Raw genomic sequence first — 18,397 nt, 5'->3', positions numbered from 1 at the left:
AGGCAACACCGCGCCTCCGGCTGTACCACAATGCCCGTCACCTCCCCCATAACTGCATGGACTCTCCTCCAGAACTCCACAATGACCCCACATTCCCAAATGATGTGCAGGAAAGTACCCACCATACCACATCCCCTTCTGCACAGGCCATCCTCCGAGAATCCCATGTGGACCAGCCGTGGCCCCGTAACATACACCCGGTGCAGTATTTTGAGCTGCACCAGCCTCAGACGCGACGGGATCGCAACCTCCTTAGGCGAAGAAACCGCTGACTGCCAGTCCTCATTATCCAACTCGAGGCCATCCCTGGTCCACTGTTCTCTCAGCCCCAATAGCAAGTCTGCCCGGACGTTTATCAACTTCTTATATATGAGCGAAATCGTGCTCTCGGGCATATGACCATCAAGGACTCGGTCCTCAAGGGGAGAGGACTCCGGCACCTTCTCACCCTCCACTAGGACTGATCGGAGGGCGTGACGCAGCTGGATATACCTAAAATACTCTGAAGGCCCTAGCTCAAACTCAGTCTGCAACTCCTCGAAAGACTTCACCCTCCCCTTATGCAGCACATCCCCCACCTTGGATATCCCTATCAGATCCCACTTATCAAAGCCCTTCGTATGCCAGAGTCTTCCCAACCGTTCCGATTCAAACAATGGGGTAGCGAGGGTTAGCCTGTCCTTCCAGCCCAGCGAGTCGGTCGCCATCTTCCATACGCGCACCGCCACACCTGTGGGCCCCGTGAGGGACGAGTCTAGGGACCGCGAATACAACGCCCTGTAGTAGTTGCCGCCGCGCAGCAGCCACCTATCCATGGCATACCCAGGGCTGAGGGCAGGGCCGTAAAACCCATGGTTGATCGCGCTCAACTGCGTGGCCCAGTAGTACCGTCGGATGTCTGGGAGCGCAATGCCCCCATCGTACCATGGGAGCGTCAACTTTGAAATAGCTATTCGCGGCCGCCCATCCCACAGCAACGTCCTTTGGAGGCCTTCGACCTCCCGAAAGTATTTAGCCGGTACCCAGTCCAAGGTGTTCTGGAGGGCGTAGAGGAAGCGGGGAAGAGACATCATTTTGAACAGGGCCGCACGCCCAACAAGGGAGAGCGGCAGCCTCCGCCAACCCTCAACATCTCGCCTCAAGCGTGCCAAGGGGGGGAGCAGGTTCCTCTCATAGCGCACAGCAGGATCCATGGATATAAAAATCCCCAAATACACAAAACCTTGCTGGGCAACCTGTATCGAACATGTTCTAGGGATCGGTGGGACCTCGCCACTAAGAACGTACAAGTACGATTTGCCCCAATTAATCACAAGCCCCGAGTTCCTACCGAATGATGCGAGTACGTCACAGACCACTATAAGTGACTTCTTAGGTGAGGCAAGATACAGCAGGATATCATCGGCATAAAGTGAAATACGGTCCTCGTGATCAGGCGACCACCGAAGGCCCCGTATACCCGGGTGCCAACGTATCCACGCAGCCAACGGTTCAAGGGCGAGGGCGAACAACAGAGGCGACAGGGGGCAGCCCTGCCGAGTACCCCTTCCAAGCTGAAACGGAGCAGATGCCCGACCATTCACCACAACATTCGCTAGTGGCCCCTCGTACAGCAACCGGACCCAACTCACAAACCCGCGACCGAAACCAAACTTGGCCAGCACGGCCCATAAATATGCCCACTCCACCGTGTCAAAGGCCATCGTGGCATCGAGAGATGCCACAACAGCCGGTTCACGCAGCGTGCCCGCCCTGGCGATGACGCCATGAAGACGCCTAAGGTTCAATGCTGTGTTTCGGTGCGGGATAAAGCCAGATTGATCCGGGTGGACCAGATCGCCAAGTACTCTAATCAGACGGGTTGCCAGGAGTTTGGCCAGAATTTTCGGCTCAGCGTTGAGGAGTGAAATGGGCCGATAGGAGGCGCATCTATCTCGGGGCTTACCCTCTTTGTGTATGACCACGATCGACGCCAGTCGCTGATCCAACGGAAGGATCCCATCTCCCCGCGCCTCCAAGAACATTGCGCGCAGGTGAGGGGCGACCCTATCCGGGAACAGTTTGTACAGATCGATCGGCAGTCCGTTCGGTCCAGAGGCCTTACCCGAATTCAACGCGCGAATCGCCCCCGCCACCTCGTCAACCGTGATGTCGCCATCCAAATCATCCCTATCTATGTCAGAGAGGCAGGGCAACTCGATATCACGAAGGAGATCAGACGAGTCCTCGGGCGGCCTGTCCGACACAGAGGAATAAACCCTATGAAAATACTCCGCGAAACACTCCACAATCCCTTCAGGTTCCACAATCACCTCTCCCCCCTCTCCAATCAACTCTGGCACCACTCTATTGACCCGTTCCTTCCTGTCCAGCCACGCCAGGAGTTTCCCTGCCTTATCTCCAACATCATACAGACGGCCCTGTTGTTCCCTGCTGAGGGTCTTGGCGGCGTCCGTCGCCAGGTCCCTATACTCCGCCTGCTTCAAGCAAAGCTCATGCAATGAGGACTCTGTGACCTCCTCCTCCATATCCCCTTCAAGGGCCGCAATCTCCTCCTCTACTTGCCGCACTTCGCAATCCCTCCGATTCTTGGCAGTCACCACCAGGGAGAGGGCCTCCCCCCGAAGCACGGTCTTAAAAGCTTCCCACAGCGAGATCGCCGAGTCCACGGATCCCAGATTGTCCTTAAAGTAATTATCTACCTTCTTTACCAGGGCGCTGCGCATCTTGGGGTCTCGGAAATACCAAGGGTTAATGGGGGCCACTCTCCCTCCTCCCTCCCGACCGAGATCCAGCCGGATCCACACTGGCGAGTGATCAGAGATACCACGTGCCATGTGCCTCGCCTCGGATATCAACGAGGCATGTGCGGCCAAAGTGAGCAGGTAGTCAATCCTGGAGAGGCTACCATGCGCCCCGGAGTGAAACGTGTATTGACTCTGTGTGGGGTGCCGGAGCCTCCAGCAGTCTATCAGGCCAAACGTGTCTAGGAGGTCTGGAAGCCATTTCTGAGCCCCCCCTGTGTCCCTGGGCGGGTATCTATCCAGCAGTCCGGAACCCACAGCGTTGAAATCCCCTCCCACTACCAGCATGCCCCCCGGGAGAGTCAGCAAAGCCCTGCCCAATTCAGCAAATGTGGCGGCCTGCAGGGCCGGCGGGACATAAACCGAAACCAAAACCAAAGTCTTTCCTTCCCACCGCCCCGCCACCGCCACAAACCTCCCCCTATCGTCAACAATGGTGGAGTCCACCTCAAAAGGCAGCGATGCTCTAACGAGGATGCCCACCCCCCTGGACCCAGAAGAGAATCCCGAGTGTGCAATGAATTTATACCCCTTCCTATTCAGGGCATAGCACGTATTGCCTATGAGGTGCGTCTCCTGCAGCAGTACAACGTCTGGCATTGAGCGTTTCAGAAATTGCAAAACAATCCCCCTCTTAATGCGATCCCCCAAACCATTAACATTCCAGCTTATAACACTTAGGCCTCTACCCCCCATCCTCAAACGGAAAGAGGCCCACCCCACACCCGAGGCGCCACCATGGAACAGCCCTGAGGATAATCATCATGCCTTGCAGAAATAAACCCCCCAACAACAAACTCAAACTCCCCATAACTCCCCCCACCCTGCACCCCTGCTGCAGCTTAAAAAGCCCCCCCAACTTGCAGTGTGCCTGTCGCCCTACAAAAACAAAAATCTACAAAAAGTACCCCAAGGGAGGAAAAGAGCACCCCTCGTCCTCCCGCAACCCTCCACAGTTACTGCACTCTATTCAAATCTACAAATATGGTCAAATCAAGTCAGGCCGGCTTTGAGTTATCAGCCCTGTCCATCCCGGCCACTGTCTCCATGCTCAGCTGTGTCGTCCCCGGTCCGTCGCCGGGGCAAAGCGTCCAGCCATTCATCGGCCATAACAGGAGAGTCAAAAAAGAATGTCAGATCTTCATGCACCACCCGTAGTCTGGCGGGGAAAAGCATGGCATACTTTAGGTCCCGCTCCAGAAGCCTTCGCTTCACCCCCAGGAAACTCTGTCGCTGTCTCTGCACCTGCTGGGTAAAGTCCGGGTAAAAATTCACCAACGCATTCTGGAAGGGGACTGGGCCCGTCACCCTCGAAGCTTGCAGGATAGCGTCCCGATCTCGGAAATGAAAGAGCCGGGCGACAATCGGCCGCGGCGGGGCACCCGCCTTGGGCCGTCCGCCCGGCACCCTATGGGCCCTTTCCACCGCAAAAAACTTCCCAAGGCCCTTAGGCTTCAGATGATTGAGGACCAAATCTTCCACAAGCAGGTCCGCCGAAGCCTCATCCGAGGACTCCGGGACCCCGATTACGCGCACGTTGTTGCGCCTGGACCGGCTCTCGAAGTCCTCCAGCTGGCGGGCGGCGAGGTCACTCTCGGCCCTCAGCTTCCGGACCTCGTTCTGCAGGTCCGCGACCTCATCAGTGAGGCCCGTGGTCTTGTGGTCCAGGTCCTTAACGCGCTCGTTTGTCTTGCCCAGGTCCGAGCGGATCAAGTTGACATCCACCAGGATGGCATCCACCTTATGCGCTAGGGCCTCGAATTGCCTTCCCATCGAGGTCTGCATCCCATCAAGCGCGCCCATGACATCCTGCAGGGAGAGCTCCGGGGTCCCAGGCGAGTCCTCCTTCTGGGCATCCGGCGCCTGGCTCGATCCACTCGGCGATGTCTTCGGGAGGGCGTAGCGGTCCATACTATTGACTTGGGAGTACGTTCCCCGCCTGGTGGACTTAGTCTTCAGCCTATCTCCTTCTGCCTTGCCCGACATAATGGACTCCAAGCAGTCCAATGCAGTGAGGACCGTCCCCTCTCAGAGAGAGGTATAAGGAGTGAGCAGGTCCGCCTTGTTCTTCCAAAATAGCCCACCGAGCGTCCCTGGGGTTATAGAACCACCCAGAGCACTACAGTGTCCGGGCAGACAAAGGGAACGAAACCGAAAGTGAAAGAGCGAGGGCCTCCGTCCGGTAGTTCACACCTCACCAGGCCGTTGTTGATCAACTAGGAGTCGGGCATCCTGCCAACTCTAGCCCCTGGCATCTCCGGGAGTTAGGCCGCAATCTTTCGCCAGTCATAAGTCCGGTTCCCGGTGGGCGATCCGGTCGCGGGTAGCATCAATCGCCTCCCTGACAACTCAGCAACACGGTGCCATGCATACCATCAGGATTTGAGTCAGGATAGTCGACGGAGGGCGCGAGGGTCTCGGGAGCTCTAAGCTCACGCGGCCATCTTGGTCAAGCGCTAGGCTCCTCCCAGAGCTGCTATTGTTAAATATTTTGTCCATAAGAAAATTATAGATGAGGTAATACAGGGAAATACTTTTGCCAATGAAACAGCTAAACGATCAGCCTATTTAGAGTATAGTTTAATGTATATTGTAGGGACAGTTAGATGGACACCAGAAATGACTATGTTTAATCAAACTCTAGATTTCATTAGGGAAGTATAGGAAGAAGCTACGGAGGAACAGAAGGAACAATGTAAAAAAATATAGGTGCCAGAATGCAACAGTATATTGGATTGATCTGTCTGGAAAGCAAAGATGAATGCTTCCAAATTATTATGTGAATGTTATTGTTACCATGGCCCACAGTTCAGCCCATATCAGTGCTAAAGGAATAGTGGCCATGTCAGATCATGTATGGTTCAATAATCTGATTCCCAGGGTGGCAGAGTTCTATGTCAAGAAGTGCATGATGTGCCATACTTATAGCACAGGAAAAGGTACCCCGTTTCAACAGGATATTTTGCACCCCCAGATCTGCCCTTTGAAGGTCTTGCAACCAGTTGAGGTGGTTATGGGGAGGCCAGCAAATGAATAGGGTGTACCAAGATCAAGGACAATCTGACATTGAATTTACCATTCTTGTTGATTACTGTGTTGACTAAAGATCTGCATTTGATCCATTCACAGGTGAAGGCGAGTCTCTCTCCCAGTCTTAAAGGTCCAGGTCACAAGCTGAGGCCTAGAGACGGTGTCTTTATCCAACAGTTTCAGAGGCCAGTGCACCCAGACTGCTGTTAAGCGCACAGGGCACAGACACCAGCTCCATGCCAGTGATATGGAGAAAGTAAGCGCCACTCCCTTTGCCATATGATCAGTGGATAACAAGAGGAATACCTGAATATGATCAGATCTCTCAGCAAGTGCCTTTTGGAGATGCTGATCTTTTAAAACATGGTGAAGTGGTGTCATTGGAATAATAACTTGCTGCCATCATGCCTGACCCAGATAAACAGATTCTGTTTGAACATCCTGACATTGTTCAGCCCTGATACAAAGTGTGGCCAAGGGCTGAAAAGAACTATAGACTTTGATTGAAGAAACTGTCTCTGGAGAGATGGAAGCCCATGCCGGTGGTCAAGACCGCCAACGTCCGGACCAGTACATAAGCTTGCAAGTGAGGCTTTGAAGCAAAAGACACTTGGGACTTAATGCTCTCTGATAGTGTAGTGAGGAAATTTTGGGAGAATTGAGACTACATTGCTCTGTTTCTGGCTGATCGTTACGCTACTCTTTGTTACCTTGGCAATCAAACAACAAATACTACAGTAAGAGGACGGAAGGTTAAGAAACATACAGGTTGGATATAAAAGATCAGGATAGGGAATAGTGTTAGGTGTTCTTCTGAAATAGGTATTTGTGTATAGATTATGTTGAAATAGGTAGAGTTGTCGGTCATTAAGGCCCTTTAGGAAGGTGTTTTTGACCTATTAGGAGAAATAGAAGTACTTGCCCCGAATGCCCCCGCTAAAAGCCGACAGTTTTGGATTAGAAAGAGAATAATTGGGATATTTGTATGTTTTCTATTGTTAGTGTTAGTATTTTTCTTTGGGTCTATTTTTGAGGCTTAAAGCATATAACCCTGTTCATAGCCTAGTGCCTCCTACTTCTACCGCATCTGAACATTATCACTTCACCTTGTCCTCTCTTAAGGATTCACACTGTCAAATACATAAAACGTCCTTAATGTTAATTGAGCCACACAAAAGCTTAATCAAATAACTGCAGAATTAACCTGGAAAAAGGAACATGGATTTGGTCAGAATGGTTTTGAGGTATTGTTTCTGCTTGGGGTCGGACATAATTAAAGGGAATAGTGATTATAGGAGCCATCTTTCTCACTTGCTGTTGCTGCATACAGCATGCCCCTGTGACATGTACAGCTTATATAGCTACCTGTAACAGTATCAAGCCTTCCCCAATTAATGTTCATGAATTAAGTAGAGAAATGATGGTACAACTTGAAATTGATGAAATAATGAAAATTGATATATGTACCTTCCTTATGGATTCAGCATAGTTGAAAAGGAAGGACTGTGAAACCTTAAAATCTGAATCTCTCATTTTCTTAATTTAGCTGTGCTTCATTCATACTCACCTTTGATCTGTTTTCAGCCTGATTCTGTCCCTGACGCTACCTGCATAAACATTAGGTCACGAAGCTAAAGTTGAGACATTGTAGGCTACGTAAACATGCAGAGTCAGCTTGCTCGAAGGTTTTCAGGCAATAGTTAATCCTTAAGTAAAGTCTACTCAGAATAGCACATTTTGTTGTTCAGCCTTAAAACGTAGAAATTGCACAAGACACCGAGGCTGTCAGATTCTTGCCTTAGCTCATTTGTGTGTTCTTTCCAAAGTCCTATTTACCTCTGAGCGTTCCTAGTTTGTGATCTTCCCTATAAAAACCCATGTAGCCATTGTTCAAGTGTGCTCCTTTCCTTGAGTAACTCCATGGTACTCGTTGGATGGAGACTCATTCTGAATGCTTAATAAATTACCTATGGTTTGTACTTCGCTCCACTGTTGATTGCTCCTTACTTGATAAGAACCCATGGCGAAGTGGGGATCCCTGCACCAGCAGGTTATTAATTAATCTGCTCCACAAACACATAAACAAACTTCCAGTCTCAAAAAATGCTGCTGCCAGACAGTTGACAAGGATTCCCAAACGCAAATCAAACATCTTCACTGGCTGACGGTTAGGCAGCTAATTAGGTTTAAAGCTCTCTGCCTTTCTCATAAGGCTCTTCATGGAGTGGGCCCAGAGTTTTTGAAACAAAACAATTTTAAATGGTATTATCCAGGAAGAAATCTGTGGTCCTCAGGCACCCAGAAACTGGAAGCCCGGAGGTTCAAACGTACTAATTGGGGAAATAGAGGGTTTGTTAATACTAAAGCTAATGAATAGAATCTACTTCTCCCCAACAGTAGGAATATCTCAACCTGCCCATGTTTAGGAAGCATTAAAGACCTGGCTGTTTGCTAAGATAAAGTAGTAGGAACTATCTCTTTTCATAAGACTATACCTCTGACAAGCTGAATCACTAGGGCTCCCATCTTTTTCTCACACAGAGCTAGCACCTTGACACCTCCAGGCAATTGTTTGCACTGACTCAATACATTTCTATAACATAATATAACTTAACATAATCTGCCTTTAGTAACAGGGCACTAAGGGTGCACCAGTAGGCTGCAATAAGGAAACCGGTATATGCAGCATGGGCAGTGCTCTCGTAGACAAGGGGATAGCAGACCTCAGTCAGAATGAGGTTGTGAGGTGAGGTGAGAAACACTGGAGCATCTTTCCTCTCACAGTGATTAGAGTTGAAGCGGAGGGCTGAGGCTAGGAGTGTTAATACCCAGCCCAGACATGACATCACTATGACATATAAGGGTCCAGCCACTCCTAGCAACTCAGTCACTGCGGTGTTTCAGTTTGTGCTTCAATCGTCACAAGCGTCTCCACTACATCAATTACCATAAGCAATTCATGCTCCTACCTCAATGTCAGGCCTGGCCAAGGCAATGGGGGGGGGGCAAGTTGACCCAATCTACCCAACTGAAACTTTGGCTTTCACCAATATAGGCAATAAATTCCCGTATTAAAACTAAGGCATTGTTAACCACCATACTGGGGAAGAAACAGGAGATGAAACAAAACCAAAGCTCTAAGACATCTTCCCTGATTAGTAACATGGAGGTAATTGTGAGGAAAACAAACACTTACTCAACTCAGTTGTAGAAAATAAAAACACATGTTTGTTCTAGAGGACACTTAGGGTGAGCTTAAAACTGTGAATACATCTCAGGCTAAGGAGGTTAAGCTAATTAAATCACAGTTGGAGGATCAGGAGAATCGATTAAGGAGTCAGTGTTTGAGATTTGTGGGAATAACTGAAAGAAAGAGATGGCATCCTCACCAACAGAAGTCATAGAAAGCTTAATTAGGACCCATATCCTTGCAGTGTTCTAAGATGGCCTTGGAACCATGAGGGTGCACTGTGTCCCATTCATGAAATTTGCAAATGCTACACGTCTTTGTACAGTATTAGTGAACTTAGGAAACTTCAGAATCTGAGAAAAGTTCTGTCACAAGCGATTAAGCAGTGGTCTTTAAAGTTTAGAGAGTGCTTCAATTTTCAGGTCTTCCCAGCTATGACTTTTGAGATGTCAAAGCTTCAGAAGGAATTATGACTGTTGAAACCCTTGTTTAAATCACAGAGTGCACAAGCCATATTAATGCAGCTTTCAAGACACCAAGTGCTGGAAAATGGGATGTTTGAGATCTTTCTGGCGGTAGATATGGCAAATCATATCTCTGTGAACTTCGGTAAAAGTAGATCTATAAAAATATACCCTTTGATATCTAATAATTGGTTGTTGTAACTGGCTTCAGTGGTATGTACGGAACAGTATAACATGTGGGGGGGATGAGGGGGAAACCAGGGTTAAAGTAAAAACAACATGAACTGCTGCTCATCTCAGGTCTCAATCGCTCCTCAACGATTCCCCGATGCCTGCAAATGCTACTCGTTAGTAGCATCAGTGATGTATAGTGAGATTCAGACTTCTTGATTGTGCATGAGGGGGGTAAAGGAGAGCCAATTGATAGCCCATCCACCTAATATCTGCACTGTACGCAGTAGTGCATCACTGCTGCTACTATGTCTATGTCATCTGTGGGGGCCTGGAGCACTTCGCCTGGATGCTAGCCACTCCGAAAGTCCTACAGTATGACATCCCAGCCGTCCACTTTGGGATCTAGGAGAACCCGAAAGTGTCTTCACGGTGTAGGGCGTGCACCCGGACCGCTAGCGAGCGGGATCACGTCATGACAGGAGGAGGATCTGAGCTCTTCCACTGCTCGGTGATAAAGATATTCGCTGTGAGCAACCCCAGGTCTATTCATCTGGAGGTTACTTTCTGCGTTTTTTATCTGCGGAAGAGTCACAGGAGGCATGTGTCCTAAGTGTGCACCACCTCTCACCCAGTGCAGTCAGCCAAGTGGATAGTGATCATCGAGGGAAGGGCAACTCCACAACATATGAATAAGGTCTGCATCCACCAGACTACATCTATGGCAGTGGGCGTCTGTAAGGGGTGTCACCACACTGTTGTCACTAAAGACCTAGTATCTAATTCCCAGATAGTTGAAGGAGAATATATTCAGGTTACCTGCATACACGGAGAAAAAAAGTTGTATCCCCTAGCTGAGGTACTAATAGAAATTGATGGAGAACCCCAACTGAGAAAAGTCGGACTAGTATCCTCCCTTCCAGAGTCAGTGCTCTTAGGGACCAACCTCCCTAGGTTTCACGACTACCTACAAGCCCTTAAACCCCCACCTTCCTTACTAAGCTGGAGAGAAAGCACCCCCTTCTGTAGAGAAAGGCTAGGGGAATGCAGCAACAAAACAGTGAAAACTAAAATGGGAGGAACGAGCATTGTATAACCTAACACACCGCAAAATACTCTCTCATGTCCTTGCTTCCTCAGATGTAACACAAGCGCCAACAAGGAGTTTTCGTACAGCCCAGAGAGACGATTCCACGTTACAACATGCCTGGGAGCAGATCGAAGAGGACCATCCCGAGAAGCTAGGCCCATATTTTTCAATAAAAAAAGGTCTTCTATATCGAATATCCCGAGAAAACAACCGGGTCAAAGAACAGTTGTTGTTTCCCAAAGCTTTTCAAGAACAGGCCCTATACCTGGCCCATACGCAAACAGGGACTAGACATTATGGGAAGGAACATACACTATGGTATCTATTGGATCGGTTTTATTAGCCGGGAGTATATCAGGAAGTAGCTAGGTACTGTGCCTCTTGTACTAGATGCCAGCTAGTTAATCCACCTGTCCTTCCTCGTGCTCCCCTACAGCCCTTTCCCATCATCGATGTTCCCTTCCAGAGTGTAGGGATGGATCTGGTAGGGCCCCTGATTCCATCCGCAAGAGGTCACCAATACATTCTTGTATTGGTGGACTATGCCACCCGATTGCCGGAAGCCTTCGCTTTAACCACGGCTAACACCACAGTGATAGCCCAGGCAATGATCACCTTCTTCTATTGTGTGGGGTTTCCCCATGAGATACTCACCGATCAGGGTACACCGTTCATGTCTAAATTAATTAAGCAGGTATGTGGGTTGTTAGGGATAAAGCCAATAAGTACATCAGTTTATCACCCTCAAACAGATGGGTTAGTCGAGAGGTATAACAAAACCATCAAAACAATGTTGAGAAAAAGCATAGACAAGACTGGAAGAGACTGGGACCGCCAACTTCCTCTGGTGTTGTTTGTCATCAGGACACATGAACAAAAATCTACAGGGTTCTCTTCCTTTTAACTATTGTATGGAAGGAAACCTCATACACTACTAGATATGGCTATAGAACAATGGACAGAGGAAGAGGACGAAGAAAAGTCACTGTTACAATATAGTGCCTCTCTTAGAGAGACATTGTCAGTACTATGGGAAGAAGCCCATTCCAATATGGAAAAAGCCCAAGTACAACAAAAACGGTTGTATGAACAAAACACTAAGTTAATAGAGTTTACGGTGGGAGACAAAGTACTGATGCTCCTACCTACAACCGAGAATAAACTCTTGGCCACTTGGCAGGGACCCTATCAAGTATTAGAGAAGGTCACCCCGGTCACGTATCGGGTAGTGGTACCTCATAAGAACAGGACGGGTCAGATATACCACGTCAATTTACTAAAAGCCTGGGAGGATCCCGTACCAGTGTCACTGTGTGTAACAAAAAGAATACACCATGCGGCTATAGACGAAACCATTGGAAATGTCCCTGATGCCACAAACCCCAGTAAAAACAACACCTCTCCAAATAGGGAAACAAATAATGGAGGAGCAGCAACAACAGCAACTGTGTGTTTCCTTCTCAGATGTCATATCTGGGAACCCCGGGATAACGACCCTGGTTGAACATAATATCACTACCACCCACTCACGACCTGTTAAGCTGAAACCTTATTGTATCTCCGCAACTAGAAGGCAAGCGGTTGAACAGGAAATCAAGTCGATGTTGGAAGCAGACATCATAGAACCATCACACAGTGCATGGTGTTCCCCAGTGGTCCTTGTACCCAAACTCGACTGAAGTATTAGATTTTGCATAGACCTCCGCCAACTAAATGCCATTTCAAAATTCGATGCCTATTCTATGCCTCGGGTGGATGAGCTTATTGAACAACTGGAGATGCCAGGGTTATGAGCACCATAGACCTCACAAAAGTGTATTTTGCAGATTCCATTGTCCCTTGATTCACTAGAAAAAATAGCTTTTTCTACACCCTTTCGATTGTTTCACTTTAAAGTACTCCCCTTTTGTCTTTACGGCACTCCGGCCACGTTTCAGAGTCTGATGGAGGTTATTCTCTCTTGTTTTACAAGAAGAAAGTTATGCTGTTCCTCTCAAGTAAAAAAGTGCAGAATCAGGGAGGACAGGAATCCCAGGTGCCCCAAGAAAGGGGGTCAGTGTGGGAAATCAATAAATCGGATAGTAATGTCCTCACACACCCTTGCAGGTGTCATGCTTCATCATCTGGGTTGCTCCTCGTCGGGTCGGCAGTGCAATACCCGACGGGCTCCCTGTAGTAGGGGATCTTTACCGGAGATCTTTTTATCTGAATGGCGTATGGTGAAGTGCGGGTGTGGGGGCAGAATCGTGTAGATGAAGTGAAGTGAATTAAAATAGGGTTGGGAGTGCCGAAGTAAACACGTATTTATTCTGGGGGTCTCCTACCCTAAGTAAAAAAAGTACAAAACAAGGCACTAGCCCGAGTGTAATGTCTTGTGTAGTGTGATTCCTTGTTTTACCAAGTGTGGGTCAACATGTTTCTCGCTCCTGGAATAATATCCTCGCGATTCTTCAGGACCTAAATAATAACTATCTACACCTGAGTTGTGTGGTAGGTTTTCTACTCATGATAGTAGTGTCTAATGGTTATAGCACCTGGATCTACCTGTTGTGGGAGACAAAAACATATAAATATCGTTCAGGTTGAGGTGGTACAATATAAGCATAGGCACGGTCTTACGGTGACTCTGACTTATGATCTAAAACACACGTGAAGTGAACGTTATTACGTTGGAGGACTAAAACAATTTCATTAAAAACAAGTGGTGGGTCTCCATAGTGAGCTAGTGTGACTATAAGCCCCTATGGAATACCGTGATACAGCAGAAACAATGTAAGGTACTCACCCTAATCAGTGTGATCCCCAGGCATCAACAGTGCCCGGTGGGATATGCATAGCTCTTGGTTCCTAGAGTTGTAGGACTAAGCAGAGAGACAATTCATATGTGAAGGATGGAGGTAGCTGTAATTAAGCGACAAGTAAATGGTCTCTCTTACTCTATTTGCCCTTGTAAATAGAGTCTTATTTGATTCCCTGTATAAGCCTGAGGGACTCGTAAGAAAGCAGGTTAAAAGAGGGAAGGTTTTATTTGGGGGGGGTTGGTTTGAGGAGGGAAAGAATAGATCGTAAAGTTTGCTCATGTTTTAGTGGAGTGCTGCCGGTATTCCCCGCAGAGGGATTTTTTGGCAGCAGTGGGTAGGTCAAAACGGAGACCGTGTTAGAAGGTCTACCGAGTGTTACCCAATATGGGATGTGATGTTGCCAACTCATGTAAGTAATCTGACCGCTAGCGTCAGAGACACGGAGGTCTGGAAACCGTGTCAACAGGTTTACCGAGTGTTACCCAATATGGGACGTAATGTTACCGAATAATATCAGTAATCGGACCCCTAGCGTCAGAGACACGGAGGTGTGTATACCTCCCTATCCAAAATAGAGGTGTTTGCTGTTAAATGGCGCATTGGCCAGAGTCCAGTATAGCTTACGGTGGGGAATAAATGAAAGCTACTCTATTGTATTAGAGTGTAGTTAATAAACAGTAATGGGACACGCTAACCGTCAGAGCCCCATGATCAATGGAAGTTTGCTTACGAACTAACTAGGTGTTAGCGGTTGTTGTCCCTTTGGGTCGGCGTACCGACCGATATAGAATATATACTAGGGAAGGTTTAGCAAACAACAAAAACAGTAGGGGTGCCAGCGCGGCATGGCCCGTGTTCTTACTTACGGTTAAGGCCCATTGTGCTTGAACGTAGACCTGCCCTGTCCGCCGGATCCCGGGAGGTGAAGGCTTGGATTCCTCCACGGCTTTAAATGGACAGCGCTGGTCACGTGACTAGGGGTGTGGGTGGGGCAAGGGATTGTGCCTCATCTCTTGTGCGACTGATGCGGCGGCCATCTTAGAACAGTTTCTGGGTATATTCAAATAGGAGACGAATCATAAATTAATTCGAATGGGTTGGGTCTATCTACCAAAGTTAGCAATTAGCATGTAGACTAGGAACCAAAAGTGAACGTTTGTGGAGGGAGGCTGGTCAATAGTATTATTAAACGGTGTTCATGGAAATAATCATAAGAATGTAATTTCACTTGAGTCCTCCCTGAGTCCCGTAGCGTTTGAGAAAAAATGAATGAACTGGTAGGGAAACTCTATGTGGTCCGTAAATCAAAAGTATGTCGCTAGGGTAAGTCCTCTAATGATAGTCATCTAGTGGAGGCTCTTAAAGAATGGGGTACAAAACAGGTCAAACGTCAAGTTCAAAAATGGGAGCTGCTCGCGAGCAGCAGCCAATTAAAGTTAATTTGAAATGCCACTCATTAGTCTGGTTCAAAAGTTGGTAACAGCACTGATGGTTGAGACACAAGGACATGAGTTTTATCAAGGAGAGTGTGTATACCATCCGTTGATGTTTAAATAGGCACTAGGAGGCGTTTAAGTGTTCCAATGTAAAACTTCATGTGTCCACCTAGATCTGGATGGAGCTCCAGGGGATATCACCGTTGAGACCTCTGTCGTATGTGGATAAACGATGTATCCATCTTTGTTCTTTGGTGAACAGACTAGTTTTAGTAGAGTTCTGTGTAGTTTACAGAATTACCCATTTAAGGGAGTCCGGAGAGTGTGTTTTTTCCAGAAAATGGGAGAACATTTTAGTGTTATTTTTGCGGCAGCGGAAGTTGCTGCGGTGTTCTGAAATGCGCAGTCTGATGGGCCGAGTGGTCATGCCCACATAGTAGAGATCACAGGGGCATGTGAGTAAGTAAATGCAATTAGCCATGTTGCAATTCGTGTGGCTTCTCATTTCCCAGACAAATGTCTCATTGAGTGTAATGGTCTTATGTATGGAAGTGAAGGCAGACGCCGCACAGGAACCGCAAGGGTAATGACCAGTGACTATTGGTAACTGCCAAAGTGTCCCCTGTCTCATGATGTTCTTGGGTCTGGGTCTAGTGTTAATGAGCATATCTTTTACATTTCTTAAGCGTTTGAACGCAAATCGTGGTTGTTCTAGGTGTAAGGACCCCGTATTCAGTATACCCCAGTGTTTCCGTAGCACCTTAGTAAGTCTGTTGGAAATTGGTGTGAAGGTTGTGACGCAAGTGAGCGTCTCAGTCTCAGACACACTCTCGTCTTTAGGTTCCAAAAGAGCCTCTCTGTTGTTATTGCGTGCTCGCTTTCTTGCAAGTGCAATGCTCTTTGGTGGGTAGTTTCTTGCTGTCAAATTCATCGCAAGGGTCTCAGACTCAGATTTATAATCATTCACCGTGCTACAGTTCCTTCTTATCCTAAGGAATTGTCCAAAGGGTAGGTTTTCTTTAAGTGATTTAGGGTGATGGCTGCTAATATGAAGAAGGCTGTTGCGGTCAGTGCTCTTCGTGTACATGGTAGTGACCAAGTGACCTCCTTCGATTTTAATAGTGAGGTCTAGAAAGGATATGTGTGTGGGTGAGACAGTGATGGTAAAGTTCAAATATGGATTAAGGTTATTAATCCACTTCAAGAATCTTCTGGTAAGAAAGTGACACCGTTGGACGGCAAGATGGCCGCTGACTGAGTGCAGAGCGAGTCGCAGCTTCCTCTCCCTCTTCCGAGGTCCCCCGAGTATGTTGACTTCGGGAAATGCTGATGGGATGTTTGAGATCCCCTACTGGATAGCGGCTTTCTCGTTGGAAACCTGTTCACCACGCTGGGTGTCACAGCTTATTGTGGCGTTGGGAACACTTAAGCCAGACTTACTGTATCAGCGGCTGTGGCGGCTCAGAGGCAAGCTTAGAGGCAAGCTGGATATGGCACCGAGGGGGCCCAAACAACCAAAGGATGACGTGGCCCAGAAGGAGCAACTGGACCTCGACGCTGGAAAGGACTGCCCGGCAGCTCATGGCTCACAGCGAGGAATGCAGTCGCGGAGAGGTTCAAAGAAACCGGACGATCCGCGAGGACGCGGCGGCAGCGGTGTAAGCTCAGCGTTCTTGAGCGGTGGAAAAGATCTTGGCGGGTGTGCCCGTAAATCAATGGCGGCAGCGAAGCCCGGTACTGATGGGGGTAAATGCAGACCAACCAAGGAGCTGCGACAGCCTACCTTGCAGGAATCCTTCGTTGTGAAGACGGCAGAAATGGCTGGGAGTCAAGTCGGGGCTGAAGACAGAGACGGAGACAGAAACGGATCTCCACCAGTCAACGTTGAAGGTACTGTTGCTAAGCAACAATTGGATACACTGTTGCAGGCAGGCTCCGAGATCCAGGAAGAATTGATCGTGGCCTCTCTGGGCGCCGAGGCGCTGAGTCTGCAGAACAAGGTTGAAGGTGAGCACCCTGGCGGGGAGGCGAGGCTGGCTGATAGTATGGTATGTTTAAGCGGTGGAAGCGGTGATTCTACGTTTATTCAATCTGCTGATGCTGATCGGAACGGAGCAGGGTTATTGAAAGAGACTCTGGTGATTCCCGCAACAACTGTTGGTAAAGGGGCTATCGCTCAGGCTCAGATATTACCATCTAATCGAGGAATTCCTGGCACCCCGGATGGAGAATGCTTTTTCTCATTAAATGACGATTCAGATTCCTTTTTGTCAAGCGAGGGAAGTCTGGACAGTAGCTCTGACTTAGACTCTGCAGTTAGCTCCTCGGTTCAGAAGGCAACTGCTACTCATAGGGCTTCATATAAAAAAAAGTCAAAGTCCAAACCAAAGCATCCTTCTATTCCGCTAGAAGCTGGGGAGAGTAGGAAACTTTGTTGGGACTATTCGGCGACGTCACATCTTTATCAGGAGGGCGCGGCATCTAACTTACAAGTGGATCAGGACGAGCTTTGTAATCAGCCACAGGTCACTTCACTTGACCTTCTTTATACTACTCTGAAGCAGATGCAGGGCGAGGCTAGACTTGAGAGCCGGAGAGCTAAGCAGGCGGCGAAAAAAATTCAGAGTTCTATGCGGAAAATGAATACATTATATGTCGAGATGGCTGACAGGGTCGCTCACGTCGAAGAAAGAACGAGCCGGCTCGAAGATGATGTGAGCAGATGGCATTCATTTAGAGAGGAGAGAAAGCGATTCCCTTAACTTGTCAATTTACAGTTTAGTGGATACTTGTAATTTCATAGAGAGATTGAATACTAGATCAATGGTTCTATGTTATTACAACACTTTATTAAAAGTTATATATATATATATACATTGTATTTAGTCATTTACCAAACACATACAATAAAATACAATCACATAAAAAATTAATCACAATATAAAAAACAATCGTTCATGGAAATCTGCATTTCATATTCAACAACAATGTAAGTGTATAATACATCACAATTATGACCAACCTAATAGAGACAGACATATACGTAAGACAAAAAGAGAGTTACTATTCTTTACGGATACACATCCAATTTGGACTTCAAAACATAGTTCCTTGATACAGTGATATAATCAGTATTCCGTTTCTCTATGTTGGTCCTTGGATTGTGCCTTTCAAAAGCGTCGACGCGTTTCGATGGCCTCAGATTATTCGTACCATCTTTATCAAGACACCAATTTTTCTATCTCCTGAGTTCAGTCCTCTATTTCTTATAAAATCAGGATTTGATTGTAATTTTTCGTTTGATAGCTGTTCAATTCTTCAGCATTAGGAGAGCCGATGACCTGTCTTTGGCTATTTCTGACCCTCTCCTATTTTTTATCTTAGGGTCTTCTTGTTCTTAATCCTATTTGT

The sequence above is a fragment of the Triturus cristatus genome, chromosome 10, assembly GCF_964204655.1.
Source record: "Triturus cristatus chromosome 10, aTriCri1.1, whole genome shotgun sequence".
In the NCBI taxonomy this organism is placed as follows: Eukaryota; Metazoa; Chordata; class Amphibia; order Caudata; family Salamandridae; genus Triturus; species Triturus cristatus.
Note: the sequence above shows the minus strand (reverse complement) of the source record.